The sequence below is a fragment of the Erpetoichthys calabaricus genome, chromosome 2 (genome assembly GCF_900747795.2).
Source record: "Erpetoichthys calabaricus chromosome 2, fErpCal1.3, whole genome shotgun sequence".
Lineage (NCBI taxonomy): Eukaryota > Metazoa > Chordata > Cladistia > Polypteriformes > Polypteridae > Erpetoichthys > Erpetoichthys calabaricus.
The window spans coordinates 179,421,124-179,438,936 of record NC_041395.2 but is presented as its reverse complement, the minus strand read 5'-3'; the positions used below and the strand labels follow the sequence as shown (position 1 = coordinate 179,438,936).

Below are 17,813 nucleotides of genomic sequence, written 5' to 3'. Positions count from 1 at the left end.
GGGTTTTGCACTGCTCTTGCCTTCTCTTCTGCTATCATTTTGTCATAATTTCCAGTCTTGATTAGTACCCAAATACAATACAAAGTGGTTTAAATTAAATAAATACTCAACAACAATGACAGAAATAAGCAATCCAAAAAATGTAACTTGTCTGATGAACTACTGCCCCATCCTTGTTGGTTTCGGCATCCCAAACCCACCCCCAATTTTAAATCAAACTAACGGAGTATACAATTGGTGGATGAAAACATATATTTAGGTCCATAAGTATTTGGACAGTGACGAAATATTCAAAATTTTGGCTCTGTACACCACCACAACGGATTAATGGATTTAAAACACAGCAACCAAGATGTGATTGAAGTACAGACTTTCAGCTTTAATTCAAGGGGTTTAACAAACATATTGTATGAGCTATTCAGAAAAGAGAGACTTTTTATACATGGTCTCCCAATTTTCAGAGGCTCAAAAGTATTTGGACAAACTAACATAATCATAAATATAATTATCATTTTCAATATTTGGTTGAAAATCCTTTACGGTCAATGACTGTCCAAAGTGTGGAACCCACAGCCATCTTCAAGTGCTGGGTTTCCACCCTAGTGATACTTTGCCAGGTCTTCACTACAGCAGTCTTCAGTTGCTGCTTGTTCATTGGACTTCAGTTTTGTCTTCAGCAAGTCAAATGCATGACCAATTGGGTTGAGTTCGGTTGATCAACTTGGCCATTGAAGAATATTCCATTTCTTTCCCTTAAAAAGCACTTGGTTTTCTTTCAAAGTATGTTTTGGCTCACTGTTCATCTGTAGTGTGAAGCATCATCCTATCAGTTCTGGAACATTTGTCTGAATCTGAGCAGATACTATGGCCCTATACACTTCAGAATTCATCCTGCTACTTCTGTCAGCAGTCATATCATTAATAAACACAAGTGACCGACATCCATTTGCAGCCATATATGATCATGCTATAAAACTGCCTCCACCATGTTTCACAGATGATGTGGTATGCATCAGGTCTTAAGCCGCTTTTCATCTTCCCCATACTCGTCTCTTTCCAACATTCTGGCATGTGTTTCAGAACTGCACAGACTTTTCAAAACTGTTCTCTGGCAAAGCCTAATATGTTCTTCCTACGCTTGAGGTTTACCAGTTGTTTGCACCTTGTGGTAAACCTTCTGTCTTTACTTTCATGAAGTCTTCTCCTGATTATAGACTTTGGCAATGATAGGTCTACTTTCCTTAGAGTGTTCTTGGTTTGGCTAAATGTTGTGAAGGGGTTCTTCTTCACCAAGAACAGAATTCCTCAATCATCCATCACAGTTGTCTTCTGTGGTTTTCCAGACCTTCTGGTGGTGCTGAGATCACCACTATGTTCCTTCTTTTCAAGAACGTACCAAATGGTTGATTTGACCACTCCTCATGTTTCTACTCTTTCTCTCTCTAAAGGGTTTGTTTTGTTTTCTCACCCTAATGAAGGATTATTTTTACTTGCATGGACAGCTCTTTCAACAATGTATTAAGAGTTCACAGTGACAGCTTCCAAATGCAAATTCCACATTTGGAATCAACACAAGACCTTTTACCTGCTTGATAATCAATGAAATAACAAGGAACTGCTCCTACCTGGCTATGGAACAGTTTATCAATCAAATGTCCAAATACTTTTGAGCTCCTGGAAAATTGGGTGGGGGGGGATGGGGGGTATGGGAACGGGGTTGCAATACAGAAAAACAGCTGTCATTCCAAAAACGTTCATATGAACGTTTGTTTAAAGCTGAAAGACTACACTTCAATCACATAATGATTGTTTTATCTAAAATCCATTGTGGTGGCATACAAAGCCAAAATTATGAAGAGTGTGCCACTGTCCACATATTTATGGACCTGACTGTATACTCCAAACTGCATTAAAACTTGAAACAAAAGCCCAGATATGTGGCACAGTAGATAGGGCTCACAGACCTGGTTCACATCATGAATGAGGTGCTTTATTGATGGAGATCATATCATCTTCTTCTGTTCACTTGCATAGATTTCCTACAGGACTGTAGTTTTTTACCCTATCCAAAAACAAAGTCTTAGATGGACTGTTGCCAGTTGGTTTGGTGTAAAAACTCCTTTATGGATGTGTGTGCTCCCCATGAAAAACCGTATTGGATGGATAGTGCCTTGACACTGTACAGTAAAATACAGGTTCAAAAATAGATGAACGAATAAACAAACAGACTAGAAGCTAATCTGGCTGCATGTAAACCTCAATTTCAAAATTAGATATCAGACTAACAGCAGAGAATTGAAGCAAATATAAGTAAACAGTCAGTGTTGCCCCTTCTTTCAGTCAGTGCCATGAACTGTAAGATAACGCCCAGCTTGACTAACACCAAGCAACTTAACTAAACAGTGCCAAGTTTATGTACCACCTCTTTCCTCTCTGCACTGATTTTAGGGGTGTGGTTGGTGGGTTCTGTAATGCAGGGAAAGAGCGACCACACATAGATATTTTTAGAGACACATCTCTTCAACAAAGCTAAAAATGAAGGGGGCTATGTGGCTTCTATATGCCTGTGGGGAGACTGAGGGGGAGGAAATGAGGGGGCTTAAATCTAAGAGACATAAGCAAGAAAGAAAAGTCACACAAGAACATAAACCTTTCGAGGTTCAAAGTCCCTTTCCTGGCAAACCACATCAAATAGGGAGAGTGCCGATGAAACGGCTCCAGTTTCCCTCTTATACCAACAAGCTGACGTGTACGTGAAGGGTTAAGCCAGAGAAGTGCGTCAGCCAACTCATTGTGAAAAACTAGTGGCTCTGAGGGAGAGGAAGTGGCTGAAGATGGGGAATGTGGCAGAAAGCAAATGTCAGCTTTTGCTCTGCATCTTCTGAAACAAGTATGGCATTTGCATATTTTTATGTATGTCCTCTGCCTCCTCTGTGTTCACTTTCCTTTAGACAGTGCATTGCATGTCTAATGAAATATTTAGGTCATTAGCTTCATCGAGTCAACTAATGTATGTTCCATCCAAAGGTGAATGCCTTACGTGTCATGTAAAGTCTTTCAGTATTCATTACTTTGTGTTCCATCTGTAACTTCTTTTGAAACTATTTTTTTTTAATTTTGCATTTTTTTTTCTGATTTGTAATTCTATTAATTCACTGTTTAGGTTGTTTTAGCAATCTGAGATGCTAATGCAGGTAAGATATCAAGTATACCCCCCAGACAAAATGGAGCCTAGTGTGGCTAAAAAGTCCACCATTGGGTGACTAGATTCCACATTCCAACTTTTCTCTAACTGTAATGTAGTCTACTTTAAGATTGTGGTCCTGATGAATGACTCTGTATGAAATGTTGAAGATTTTAAATGTTTTTAAACTGAAAGCATACATCCTGGACAAATTTGCATCCTTAAATTTCCTATTATCCAAGTGACTGCAAGCAACATCTTCATTATCATGCCAGACAAAGTAGGGTACTCTAATGATATGATGGGAAAAAAAAGAGTTGTTGTTCTCAAAATAAACAATGGGAAGGAAGGTGTCTAATGGAAACATAAAATATTCCACAACCCATTACAAAAATAACAAAATATGCCCATAACAGTTCATGAGGTGAATTTTGTGTTTATGTGTATATATTTTGTTGTATGTACAGCCACAGTGTATGCAGTTACATTTATAATTAAGAAATGCATGAAGATGAGTCAAAAACTTTATTCTTTCATTGTAGCACTTGGGGATTAGAGATTAAATCTCTAAGATGATAATGACAATTATTACACAGAGTGAAAATAAGTGAAAAGACACATATAGATATAATTCATCAAAGTTAAATTTGGATTACACAATAAACTTAACAAGATGAGATAACTTAATTACATTTATTAGCACTAAGGGTTTAAAGTTTGCGAGAAGGAAGAAAAAAATGTTGCTGTGGACAACACAGACAACTGCCTGATTAATCGCTGTGTGATTAATATGTTTGCCTTTTGATAGATGGGTAGGTAGATAGATACTGTAGATAGATGTCCTTGTAGGTCTACGTTCCTGTGTTTCTATTCTGGCTAGCTTACCGTCTGTTTGAATTTTAAATTCTTTTAAGTCTGTGATTGTGTGTATTTTTCCTAGTTATTCCTGTTTTCTACCTATCTCTCAAGGAAACATGCGTTTGTTAATTTGAAACTGTAAATTGACTCTGCACGAGTGAATGTGTGCATGAATGTGCACTGCCATGGACTGGTGCCTTATCTGGAGTGGTTTCCTGCATTATGCCAATTCTAGACTTTGGCTCTCCATGACCCTAAACAGGATAAGCAAGTATGAAATCGGATAAATACTCTGATAGATATGAGAGGCAGTATAGAAAAAAATTCAGACTTTTTGTAGCTGTTGGTATTAAGTATTAAGGGGTAGGTTCTTATAGCTGAGGTGGGTTAAAGTATCGGTCTCTAGAGGTTTTCAGATATAGATTTATTCTTTAACAAGCTTAGGCAATTACTTTAGATATTTCTTACAAATTTGCTGTGCAGACAAATAAATCTAGGGACTTTCCTCCAGCACTCTGTGATTCCATTTGCCATTTCATGCCAAGGGTATTTTTATTATTTGTAGCTTGAAAGGAAATGCACTTTCATTTGTAGATATCACTGAATTAAATCTGTTAGCTGAGAATGATGACAAAGCTACTGCATTAGTTATGGTCATAACCCAGCTGGGTATGAGGTTTCTTTTGCTGCAGTGTGTGTGCTCTTGGGGAATTCAAGGAAGGATTTGACTCAGAAATTTGGCTTGACAATATAATTTATCTATTCTGAATGAATCCTCTCTACTTCTTGAAAGGGATAACTGCATAACACCACACCGTTGAACACTTATATGAAACAAGTTCCAGAGAAGCCAAATTATTAAGACCAGAAATACTTTACTATTAATGGTTTAAATACTGTTAACAATCAAGCATACAGATGGCCAATACTGAAGAAGAAGGGAGCAAGTACAAACGGAATATGCTGGATCAAGTCTTCTGAATTAACCTATTCACTCCTACACACCCCATGGTTTCTCACACTGTGTGGGGAAGTCCTGTCTCAGGCGCTAGTGCACATTTACACTTCAGTTACCAGAACTTCAGGTAAGTGCCACAGTTTGGTTTCAGGGTAGGTCTGTACTGAAGACCTGTGGGTGGGGGAGTGGGGAGGCGTTTGTTCGACACTAAGAAGAGGAACAGATTCTATGTTTTCTCCCTATATTCCCTGGTAACTGTATTAGGGTGCTTCTTGAAGGCAGTAATTGTATTGTGAGCTGTGTTTTCTGTGGACTGTCTATTATAAGTGGTACATTATTATTAATAAGTACACTGCAGCCAGAATAGAAAAAGTGACCAGACAAAAATTTGTTTTATATGTCCAGCCGATGTATAACAGTAGAGAGTGGAATCCCTGATGTGGGCTGAATCAGTCAAGGACCCTGAGAAGAGACAGGTGACTTAGAAGTTTTAATACAAGAACAAATTTCCAGTAATATGAACAGCAAGCATAAGAGAATGAAAATTCATTCAGGGCAATAATAAGAAAATAAATAGAAAATCACCCTGGAACCTATACGACAAACAAATGCAGGAAGAAATGTAGATATGATTACTGAAAACTGGCTGCTGAGAAGAAGGTATTTGTCTTCGCTTAAGACTTTTTTTTGGGTGCTCATAAATTAAAAGAAAAAAAATGACAAATTGCTCTCTTCAAGTTTTCGCAGTGTCCATTCATTTTACACTTGTTAATTGTTTAAACTCAAAAGGTTGCTTTGCTATTTGCTAATATGCTGTCTTTATTTACTCCACTTATTAATCTTTGAATATTGTAATCTTTGTTTTAGCTAACTTATTTTAAAATATTTTATTATTTCTTTTGAATTTTACTACACGCTAGCTGTATTACCAAACTTCGCCCAGGCAATACTCAATGGGCCTCAGTTATAGTGTCATTGATTAATTGGCTGTATCAGGTTCTATGTAACTAAGTACTTTTCTGTGTACTAATACTGTACATACATACACACATACATACATATGAGGGTTTTTAAGCAATCAACAGAACTTGGGACATCTGTGCAAATTGTTTACTTCAACTTGCAAATCTTAATTTACTTTACTTATTAGTTGTTCCCTTAAGAAAGTCCATTTGTAATATTCTGCTATTTCCTTTTTTCTGTTTTTGCTAACCTAAACTTTAAATTTAAACCTCTGGCAGTTTACCACTTACTTTTTTTGCTTCTTAAGAAAAAATGAGGTTTTCACCAGTAGTATTTATATTGCATACACACACATACTCACCAGTCACTATTGGGTACACCTGTTCAAATGCTTGTTAAAACAAATATCTAATCAGCCAATCACATGGCAGCAACTCAGTGCATTTAGGCATGTAGACATTGTCAAGACAATCTGGTCAAGTTTATACCAAACATCAGAATTGGGAAGAAAGGTGGTGACTTTGAATGAGGCATGGTTGTTCACACCAGACTGGCTGATTTAAGTATTTCAGAAACTGCTGATCTATTGGGATTTTCACACACAAGGATCTCTTGGGTTTACAGTACATTGAATGGTATCAGAAAAAGGGAAAATATCCAGTGAATGGCAGTCCTTGTTGATGCCAGAGGTTAGAGAATGGCCAGACTGGTTTGAGTTGATAGAAAGGTAGTACACAGTCACACAAATAACTACTTGTTACAACCAAAACATGCAGAAGAACATCTCTGAATGCACAACACATTGAACCTTAAAGCAGATGGGCTACAGCAGCAGAATTACACAACCGATACCACTCCTGGCAGTGAAGGACAGGCAACAGAGGAAGCAATTCACACAGGTTCACCAAAATTGGACAAAAGAAGACTGGAAAAATGTTGCCTGGTCTGATGAGCCTTGATTTCTCCTGTGACATTTGGATGGTAGTGTCAGAATTTGGTGTCAAGAACAAGAAAGCATGGATTGATCCTGCCTTACATCAACTGTTAAGGCTGGTGGTTGTGGTGTAATGGTGTGGGGGATATTTTCTTTAGGCCCTTTAACACAAATTAAGCATTGTTTAAATGCCTTAGCCTACCCGAGTGTTTTTGCTGACCATGTCAATCCCTTAATGACTGCAAGGTACCCATCTTCTGATGGCTACTTCCAGCAGGATAATGCACCATGTTGCAAAGCTCAAAATCATCCAAAACTGGTTTCTTCAAAATGCCATTGAGTTCACTGTAATCAAGTGGCTTCCGCAGTCACCAGATTTCAATCCAATAGAGCACCTTTGAGATGTGGTGGAACAGGATATTCACATCATGGATGTGCAGCTGAACGAATCATTAGCAACTGCAAGATGCTATCATGTCAATATAGACAAAATCCCTGAGGAATGTTTCTAGCACCTTGTTGAATCTATGCCATGAAGAAATACAAAAGGGGGTACAACCTGGCACTAGCAATGTGCACCTAATAAAGTGGCCAGTGAGTTTATGTGTGTATATTATATATACACACACACACATTTTCATTTACTTATTTGTCTGATGCCTTTATCCAATGTGACTTACAACACTTATGATACAATTGGGTACATTTCTTTTGGTTTTCCAGATGAAGCACATGTAGGTCATGTGACTTGCTCATGGTCACATAGTGTCAGTAGCAGGATTTGAACCCACAAACAAATTTTTAACCACTACACCATGTACTATTTAAACCAGCATCTTATTAGTCAAGAACAAAATAATGTAAGCATATCCTGAAATGGACTAGTGTCTCATATAACATTGTTCTCATGTCTGCATTGGGTTTAATTGTAGTACTCCACATTTCAAAGGTATGTGTGCACTGGTTTCTGCCTTACACCTGATGCTGCCATGACTGGCTTTGACTGGCAACTTTCCTTAAAACTTCAGGATGGATTTTTTCTTCCACTGATGGAAGCAGTTTAAAGTGAACTACTTGAATATAGTACAACACCTGTGTTTGTACTCATAGAACACACTTGCAATAACATTTTTGCAGTAATTAATCAATAGTGTTAAGGCTTTCACCCGATAAGTTTTGGTTTTTTTTGTACAAACCAACACAGCAGCCTAAGTGGCTACTTCTCATTATCATTTCCTAATCACACAGCTGTTACTTTTTAACTAGAAGTTTAAAAGTATTTTGTACTTAAGTACTCCCACAAAAAAAAAACACTTCTAAAATTATAGTATCCATGTCACTGATCAAATCTTAGGGGTAATTTCTTCAAAACAGATGGATCACAGGCAATTAAAAAGGTTAACTGGAGGCTACAGAAATGAGGATGAAGAGATAGATGTGTGGTGTAACCAAGCTTGAGAAGATTAGGAATGTGATAATCAGAGATACAGTTACAGTTGGTCAAATCTCTTAAAGAAATACAGGAAAGAAGGTGTGAACCAACAGTGGGCGCACAGCTCCCCAAATACCCGACATGACAGACACAAACAAGTGCAGCAACACACGTTTATTTAGATGAGGAAACACTTCCCGAACCGTTCCCCTCAGCAGCACAGTACAGAAGCACAATATACAGTGTAACACTTTTCTCTCTTCTTTGTCTGTCTTTCCACCTCCATAGGCAGGCTTGGTTCCTCTTCCTCCGAACTCTGGCTCCCTTCTGTGAGGTAGCTGTCTCCTTTTAAGCTGAAGTCAGGAAAATGCCAGGTGGCTCGTTAGGGATGTCTGGAATTACTCCCAGGTATGGCAGAAGCCCAAAGTAGGGCTCTTCAGCTCCCCCTGGCGGCATCCCTGGAAGCCAACAGGGCTGAGCCGACCAATACCAAGACCCATATGGCCCTGTGAGACTCTGAGGGGCCATTACAAATAGGATAAGTCATCTCCCCCGTCCTTCCATTACGGAGGCGTCCTAGTCAGGTAATGGCACCGGCCACCATCCGTCACAAAGGTTAAAGTGGTACAGATGTGTAATTTGAAAAAAGGCAAACAAAACGGTGAGAAGATCATGGATATGGAGGTGTCAGGACAGAGGAAAAGAGAACCAAAGAGTGACTAAAGGAAAGGGGACAGATTGTGTGAAAGGGGACCTCAAGAAGATAGGGGTATCAGGTGAGGAAGAATACAACAGACAGGAGTGGAGGAGGCAGAAACGACATAGCCACCTCTCATTAAATTGGGAAAGCCTTTATAAGAAGAGGAGGACAGGTCAGATATTTGAGCCCCACACAGGTGTTTAATATGTTCATGTATTCTGCACCTAGTAAAACAAATTAATAAAAAGTTAAAGATTACAAATTAATACAATAATTGCATTATAAATAAAAGTTATGACCAATTTATCATTTAAAACTACATTGTTACTACACTAGTGGAAAAAGCTATTTATTCCTTTGGACTTTTTCACATTTTGCTATTTTACGTTATATCTGTTTGATTGGAATTTTGTTTTTTGTCAGAAACTGTCAGTGGTGGAAAAGGGAAAATAAAATGGTATGAATCCCTCTAAGTTACTCATAAAAATGACTTGAAACATTTTCACCCCTTTAAAGGGCCTAAATAGGCTCTGATTGCAATCAGTTGTTTTTAGTGAGCACATAACCAGTAAAAGTGCTTATATATAGTGTCTTGTGCATCCTAATGAATGAGGCGACACAGTGGTTTTGTTAGTAAGCATATTGGCAATACTGCAACCTGTAGCAGTAGAGATGTGTGTCCACCTCTTGAACCCTCAGGTACCACTCCAAACACCAGGTAATAGTACAATTCTTCTTTATTGTACAACAGTACAGTGCACCAAGCACCCTCCACTCCACACTACTCCTATAAATCAACTCTCACAATAATACTCTTTCCTCCTCGCCCAGACACTTCGCCACCCTACCTCCCAGCTCAGCTCAGTGTCTGGGCTTTCCCAGAGTCCTTTATACACCCTGACCCGGAGGTGTTCCTGCCCAACAGTCCACAGTTCCTTATTACTTCCGGGTCAGAGTAAACAGTCCTTATCTTCAACCTGGAAGCACGTCATCTCTCCTGCTCACGTGACCAGGACGTACTTCCAGGTTATAGGGCACAAATGAGTCCACGGGCTTCCCGAGAGCGACTCCCAGTGGTCCCCAAGGTATCCAGCAGGGCTGTGTATAAAAACTACATAGTCCATGAGGCCCTGCTGGAATTCGGGGCCCGTCCATGCTGTCGGGAGAGCTCCTCCTGGCGGCCTGGGGGTGAGGGCCGGAATAAGAAGCCGACAATCCATCACAAACCATAAACTGTTGTCAGTTTTACCATCACCCCCAATATCCATGTTTAAAAAGGCCACTAAAACAATAAATCTGTAGGATGACAGTGGCCTGTTTTTGTTCAGTTTTCCAAGGTTCATAAACCCTGGTTTCTCCTACATCCTTTTTTCACTGTTCTTCAGCTAACTTAACACTGCAATTTCAATTAATTTCTAATTCTCACTGGGTCTCTGACATTCATCAAGCTATCAAGCCCTAGCATCCCCATCTGGCTCCAGTAATCCATAAAAAGTGTAAAGATAAATCCCCTTAGCATTTGTGAATGAGAGAGGCTTCTCTTTCTCTCCTGATAAAGAACCAGGGAAACCTGGCACCTTGTGTGATGTCTGCCCTCTAGCTTATCGAAGAACATTGAACATTTCTGCCAATAGAACAAATCTGTCTCTATTGCTGGTAGTGTTATACGATTCTGAAGTTCCATGACAAACAGGTTATGACTTCTACTTCCCATTCATCTCCCTAACACTCTTGACCTCTTTCCATTTTTCAGTAGAAGCTTAACTCTGCTCCATGCATGGTCTCTCTCTCTCTACATATACATATTATATACTATATATATATATATATATATATATATACATACACACATGGTTAGAGTTTTGTTAGCAACTTTTAACACTGTATTACTAATTAATGGTGTACAAAGATGTTTTTGATCACAAGTATGAATATTAGGGTTTTTAAGTTATATTAGAAGGTGATGGTACTTGAGACACTGCAGGTGGTAGTTGTTAATGAGTAAATGGCACCCAAAAATGTGATTAGCTATTAAAAGATAATATAAAATAATTTCTCATCAAGAAACTAAAGCCTTCCTTACAGTGACTTTTAACAACATTTTATAAAGACCTAATAACTCAATTCTCAGTTATCAGCTGGTACAAGAAGTTTGTAAAGCATGGATGTATTTGGAAGGACAAAAGCACAACTAACTCTCAGCAGTTTCCGACTCAGGTACATAATGGGGTGTTCAACTCCATCGACACTTTGGCTCAACATGGCTCTAAGACCGGTGCCCAAAGCGTCCGTCTGGAGCATGAAAGGCATAGAAAAGTCAGGTGCTTTCGATATAGGAGCTGACGTAAGGGCCATTTTCAGGTCACTGAATGCAGCCACCATTGTATCATCCCATACCACGTGATTAGGTTTCCCCTTCTTTGTAAGGTTAGTCAAAAGCATTGCTTTCTCAGAAAATCGGGGTACAAACTGGCAATAGTACCCCACTAAGCCAAGAAAGGCCTGTATCTGCCTCTTGCTTATTGAACAGGGCCAATTTAAAATGGCATCTATTTTAGCACACTGTAGTCTCACCATACCCTGGCCCACTAGATAGTCTAAATATTTGGCTTCGACTAACCCAAAGTAACACTTCTTCAGATTAATATGAAGACCAGCCTTTGCTAGTGACCACAATACGGCACCAACCTGCTGTATGTGTTCTTCCCAGGTGCTGAAATAGATGATGTCATCCAAGTAGGCAGCACTATAGGAATTATGAGGACGGAGCAATTTGTCCACCAGACGCTGGAATGTCGCAGGTGCCCCATGTAATCCAAATGGGAGAACATGATACTGGCAGTGCCTGCTAGGGGTGCTAAACACTGTCTTTTTCTTAGCAGAGTCCGTTAAGGGAACCTGCCAGTACCATTTAGTCATATCTAATGTAGTCAAGAATTTAGCGTTTCCTAGACGTTTGTCCACTCGTGGCATCAGATAAACATCAAATTGGGAGACTTGGTTAAGCTGACAGAAGTCATTGCAGAACCTCCAACTTCTGTCACGCTTGCTGACCAGAATGATAGGACTGGACCAGGGACTATAACTTTCTTCAATCACACCTAGGTCCAGCATTCGTCTGATCTCCAGCTCCACTTAAGCCTTTTTTGCCTCAGGAATTCTGTACAGGTGTTCTTGGACTATTACCCTTGGTTTCGTCACAATGTCACGTGCAACCAGGGAGGTCCATCCTAGATTTTCACTGACTACTTCTGGGACGGACGGGATAACTGCTTCAAGCTCTTCTCATTGTTGGCGACTTGGCGGTTAATTTATCAGCGAAGAGAGAGCAGGGCTGTCCGGAGGAGGGCTTGGAATCCCTGTCCTTCCACGGTTTCAGCAAATTGACATGATAAATCCGCTCACTGGGACGACGATTTAGTTGTTTAATCAAATAGTCGACCAGCCCCTTTCTCTCCTTAACTTCATATGGGCTCTGCAAATGAGCCAATAATTTAGAATGTGAGGTAGGAACTAGAATCATGACGTGGTCTCCAGAGCGGAATTCCCGAAGAGACGTGCCATGGTTATAACATCGGACCTGGGCTGCTTGTGCCTTTTCCATGTGTGTTTTTAGTATAGGTCTAATTTTTTCAAATCTATCGTGTAACTGCGCCATATATTCCAATATATTTCTTGAAGGGAGGGCCTCTTCCTCCCAGCCTTCTTTTAAGATATCTAATATGCCCCTGGGTTGTCGTCCATTTAGTAACTCAAAAGGCGAGAACCCCGTGGAGGCTTGGGGGACTTCCTGATATGCAAAAAGGATGAGGGGGAGGAGCCGATCCCAGTTAATTCCATCCTTGTTGACTACTTTGTGTAACATCTGCTTGAGAGTTTGATTGAACTTGTCCACTAGACCATCGGTTTCAGGATGATATACCGAGGTCTTTAAATGCTTTATTTTTAGTAGCTTGGCAGTCTCCCTGAATGCAGGGCCTTTCTTAGCAGTTTGGGGGCCCTATGCAGTTCAGAAATGTGCAGTCCCCAGATGTGGGTGTCCAGGGGGACAGAACCCTCCTGTGAGCTCAGGAAGGTGTTCTAATAAAACGTCCGGAAAAGGCCTTAGATGACCAGTAAGCCTACATGTACGCTTGTGTGTATGCAGAGTGGTAAAATATTGATTTTGTTCTGGATCTGGTAAAGGCTGGTAATATATGGATATTTCATGATTTTATAGGGATCTCTCTGAATGAATCCGAAATGAATCTCTAAAATTAACATTTGCTATAGTGCATTTGGCAAAGTTACGACGGCGTGACAATATTATTAGGGATTTAGGTGAAGATTACAATATGGATAATAAACTACCATTGTTAATAAGACTAAGAGATGCACTGAACTGAATTTCCTGGGACTGGCACAGACGGCTGCAGTGCCAGGGGCATGACAGGTGGCCCCAGACCCACAGCCCGACAAAAAAAAAACAACAAAATAAAAAAAAATTGTAAGTTGGGGCCCTACACAGATGCGTGATTCGCGTATGCCTAAGAACATCCCTGTGAACGTCTGCGAGGTGAAAGGCGTCCCTTGATCCATCAGGATTTCTTTATAGATGCTGACTCACGCAAAGACCCCTACTAATTCCCATGCGATAGCTTTTGAAGTAGCTGAGCACAACAGAACAGCTTCAGGGAATTGGGTAGTGTAATCTACAAGGACCATTCTATATTTATGACCTCTGGCTGAGAATTCTAGGGGTCCCACCAGGTCGACCCCAATACACTCAAAAGGGATATCAATTAAGGGTAATGGAACTAGAGGAGCACAGTCCCTCCTAGGAATCTGATGCAATTGACACTCCGGGCAGGATGTGCGAAAGCAGCGGAACTCCTCATTTATTCCGGGCCAAAAAAAATTGGAGTTTAATCCTTTCCAATGTTTTTTTGGGGACCAGATGGGCTCCCAGGAGATGGGTATGAGCTAGTTCACAGACTTGTCGCCAGTAAGTTCGTGGTACTAACAGCAGTAACCGCATCTCCCCCTCATGTTCAGCTACCCGATATAAAAGGTCATTATTTAATACAAAGTAGGGGCCTTGTGACATAGGATGTGCTGTGTGTTGGCCGTCTACCAGAACAACTGCATTCTTTGCAAATTTAAGGGAGTCGTCGTTCCATTGCTCCCTTTTAAATGAAGCCGGGGTCTGCCTAAATTGAAACTGCAGACATGTGAGAGGGTTGGATTTGACCTCAACGGACAGGGTTTCATCCCGAGTCGGCTCAGCTCTTATTTATGACGTGTCCTGCTGAGACATCCCAGGTGTTTCCCTGTCATCAATAGAAGCCGAAGTCCATCTCCAGCTTCCAGTCCAGCTAGCTGTATACACGGCATGAAGGAAGTTGAGGGTGCGGATTCCGTGTCCGTGACTAGAGCTAGTGATCTTGTGGGAGTAGCGACTGTGATACTGCAATTAATGTCTACCCAGTCTCTACCTAGTATCACAGGAAAGAGAGGATTTTCCATCACCGCCACCACCACCTTCTTTAATATGTCGTCATGGCAGATGTAATATTTGGCGGAGCAATAATACTGGACATCCCCGTGAACACAGGTTAGACAGGTCTTAATCTTTAGCCACTGTTGCGGTAACACTAGAAGGTGAGCAACAATGGAAATGTTACTGCCGGAGTCAAACAAAGACATAACCTTTTGTCCACTGACTAACGCTTCTCCCGTATGCGTAAAGGCCAGAGGAGTAGCTTATTTAGTATAGGACGATGATTTAGTATGGGACGATGGCACACCGTCCCTCCCTCTGTATTACTCCGCAGACCCCTTCTCCTGTTGTCCGTTGTGTGGTCAATGCACACCACGAGTGTACTGCTTCTTTTACCTGCATTATTATCAATCTTTAATATTGTTTTTTGTATCAGTATGCTGCTGCTGGAGAATGTGAATTTCCCCTTGGGATTAATAAAGTATCTATCTATCTATTACAGTCAGCAGCTTCCACTATGTCACTCTTATTGTGCTTAGGATAGCTGAGAGACTGAATGTAACAGGCCACTGCATACCACAGGATCAGTATAACACCAGTGCCATCAAGGCCAAAATCCTTATCTATAAGAAGTGGCAGATAAGCCAAAGAGCAATCTTGAACCTTTTGAATACTTCCTACCCATATACAGTATGCTTCACTGAAAAAAAATCTGTCCTGGCACAGCAGCCTATGAAAGCATGCTTTAAAACTAGCAAAATTACTGTGAAACTGTAATAACTTATCCCAGGCACTAATCCCATGTAGTACCAACATTCCATTTCTGGTCATTCCTTTAATGCCAATCCACCACCCAATTCACTACACAGAAAATCAATGGATGTCATTTTCCTTCCCCAAGTATTTTTTATACTAACCTGGCAGCTACTCTTCCCTCTGAACTGTTAACTACACTTACTGGAACTTATATTGGTTACCCACAAAAAAATGTCCCAGGGTCAGTAATGTGATTCAAACACAAATATTGGGTACAAAACAAATTTTCAAAGTACGATAAAGAGATATCCTCCTTCGGGCTTATCAAATGCTTTTTCCTGCATCTGGAGCTAGAAAGATCTCTGGAAGCTCAAAAAGTGAAAGGGTACATAGTACACAGTCAAGGGAGATCTAAAAATAGAGGTCTGCATTCATCGAATCCAGTATGGTCAAATGATATTGCCGGAGGGAATACTGTACTTTCTCTATTCTAAAATGTCTAGCAATATCTTAACATCATTATTTAATACCAAAATTGGCCTGTAAGATTTGCATTTAAGAGTTGTCTTCTTCTTCTTTGCAAAGTCCCTAATTGATGCCATGTGTAGAGTCTGGGGTAGCATGGTACATTCTCTAGCTTCCTCAAACATGGCTAGCATTAACAGAACTACATTAACAGTCAATGTTTTATAAAATTCCACTGGATAGCCACCTGGGTCAGTTGGTTTGCTGTCTCACAAAAAACGTACAAGTTCTTGAATTTCACTTAGCAGAACATCAAGTTGCAACAGTCCTAACTTATTGGGAAAACTGTTTCAAAAATGAATTTGTTTGTGTGAGATTCTCTTTAAAAATTTACTGTGATGTGTATAGAGAATTAACAATAGCCCTTAAATATTAGTTTTTACTTTATGGTCACAAGCGTTCTTTCCTACTGCATTATTAACCTCTATAACTGCATTTTGCGCACCCTATTTATGTATTTATTAATAAGAGTAATATTCTGTGAACAAGAAAAATAGAACATTGATCTCTGTTCTCAATCACACTTGTTTTTCATATAGCATGTCATTAGATTAATTTACAGCATATTCTTTATTACCCATAGAAATCTCAGTAACTGGTTCTGATGACCTTCTAATTTGTAATTTATTTATATGCGAGACATTTGAAACTATTTGTCTTATTACCTATGCTTTGAGTGTCTCCCGAAGTGTTCTCATAAATATTTCTGGAGTTGCATTGGTATCTATGAAAACATCAGCCTGGGAAGAAATTATTAAATGTCTTTGTACACTAATATTAATAGGTTTAATAGCCAGTGATTAGTTGCATCAGTAGAGTATAGTGATTTCAGTTTTAAAAATAAGGAGCATGGTCCCACATGATAATCACAATATTTTCACAAGGTTAAATAAAACACAAAAAATGTATACACATACTAAGCCTCTGCTGTGCTACTGAAAAAAGAAATAATGCCTCAAAAGTGTACAGAGACATTTATAGGTCTGAAAAGTCAAAATGTTAATTGAAATGTAAGATTATTCATTTCCCATACATGTGTAGTGAGTGTCCAATGGGTTCTTGTAAGTAAGTTGTGGGTGGGAGATTAAGGGGGTTGCATAGTCTGTAATCTTGTTTTTTTTTTTCCCCACCTTTAGAATAGAGGAGGACACAACAGAAAACTTGTGATGTCACTTTCACCCCACCTCTGGAACACCTGCCTCTTTTAGTCAATCCACTACTAAACAGCCGTGCCACTACAAGTCTCAATTCACTCTGGAACCTGCTACTAAAGAGGAGAGACCTACCTGAATGGCTACATGAGAAATTACCTGACTATTCTGCGTTCTTGCCAAATCATTATTTGAATTGCAATTTATCATAAAATTAAACAGGGAGCTCTTTTGGGAAGCCAAAACTTTATCTGCTTCATGTATCTTACTTTATACTGTCTAGGTTAGATTTTAACGTATAATGAAAATCCCATGCCTTTATAAGCTTATGAGAACTCCTATCAGAAATGATCACTAGAAACGTTTTGGTGTATACAATTTCACTGTATATATCGATTGTTCTTTTCTTAGTTTCATTTCACTTCCTCACCTTCAAAATATAGCACCCTACTAGCTACAAAATGATTGCTCTGTTAATCAGACTTTCAACTGCTTAGATCTTCTTGTTTTAAGTAAAATGAAACATTTAACCACTCCAATCTATTTTCATCTACAATTAATCCCTGCTATTTAAATGTGCTTCATCTTGAGTAGCACAATTGGCTGCTCAGTAAAATATATTCGATTTTAAGGGACTGAGGTGTGAAACACTTTTTCCTTTTAGTTTCATGGTCGAGTCCTTTAATGTTTCAACTTATAAATGTTAATGAATAAACAGTGTAATGTAATGTTTTTTTTTTTTTGAGGATTCATCTCGAGACAGGAGATAAAAAAAAAAAAACACTTGAGTTTAATTTTCAGCAAAATTCTACACAAATTCCACAGGTCTGCCACGCCCTCGACCTTCTGCAGTTCGCATACCAGGAGAAGGTG

General features: G+C 39.5%; 1 long non-coding RNA gene across 1 annotated transcript; it reads left to right on the top strand.

Annotated features, from left to right (window-relative positions):
• The first annotated feature begins 4,648 nt into the window (after nt 1–4,648).
• LOC127526825 (uncharacterized) lies at nt 4,649–17,188 on the top strand. The gene is made up of 2 exons (XR_007934262.1): nt 4,649–5,127; nt 16,926–17,188. It is a non-coding gene; the product is annotated as an uncharacterized LOC127526825 (long non-coding RNA).
• The last annotated feature ends 625 nt before the right edge of the window (nt 17,189–17,813 follow it).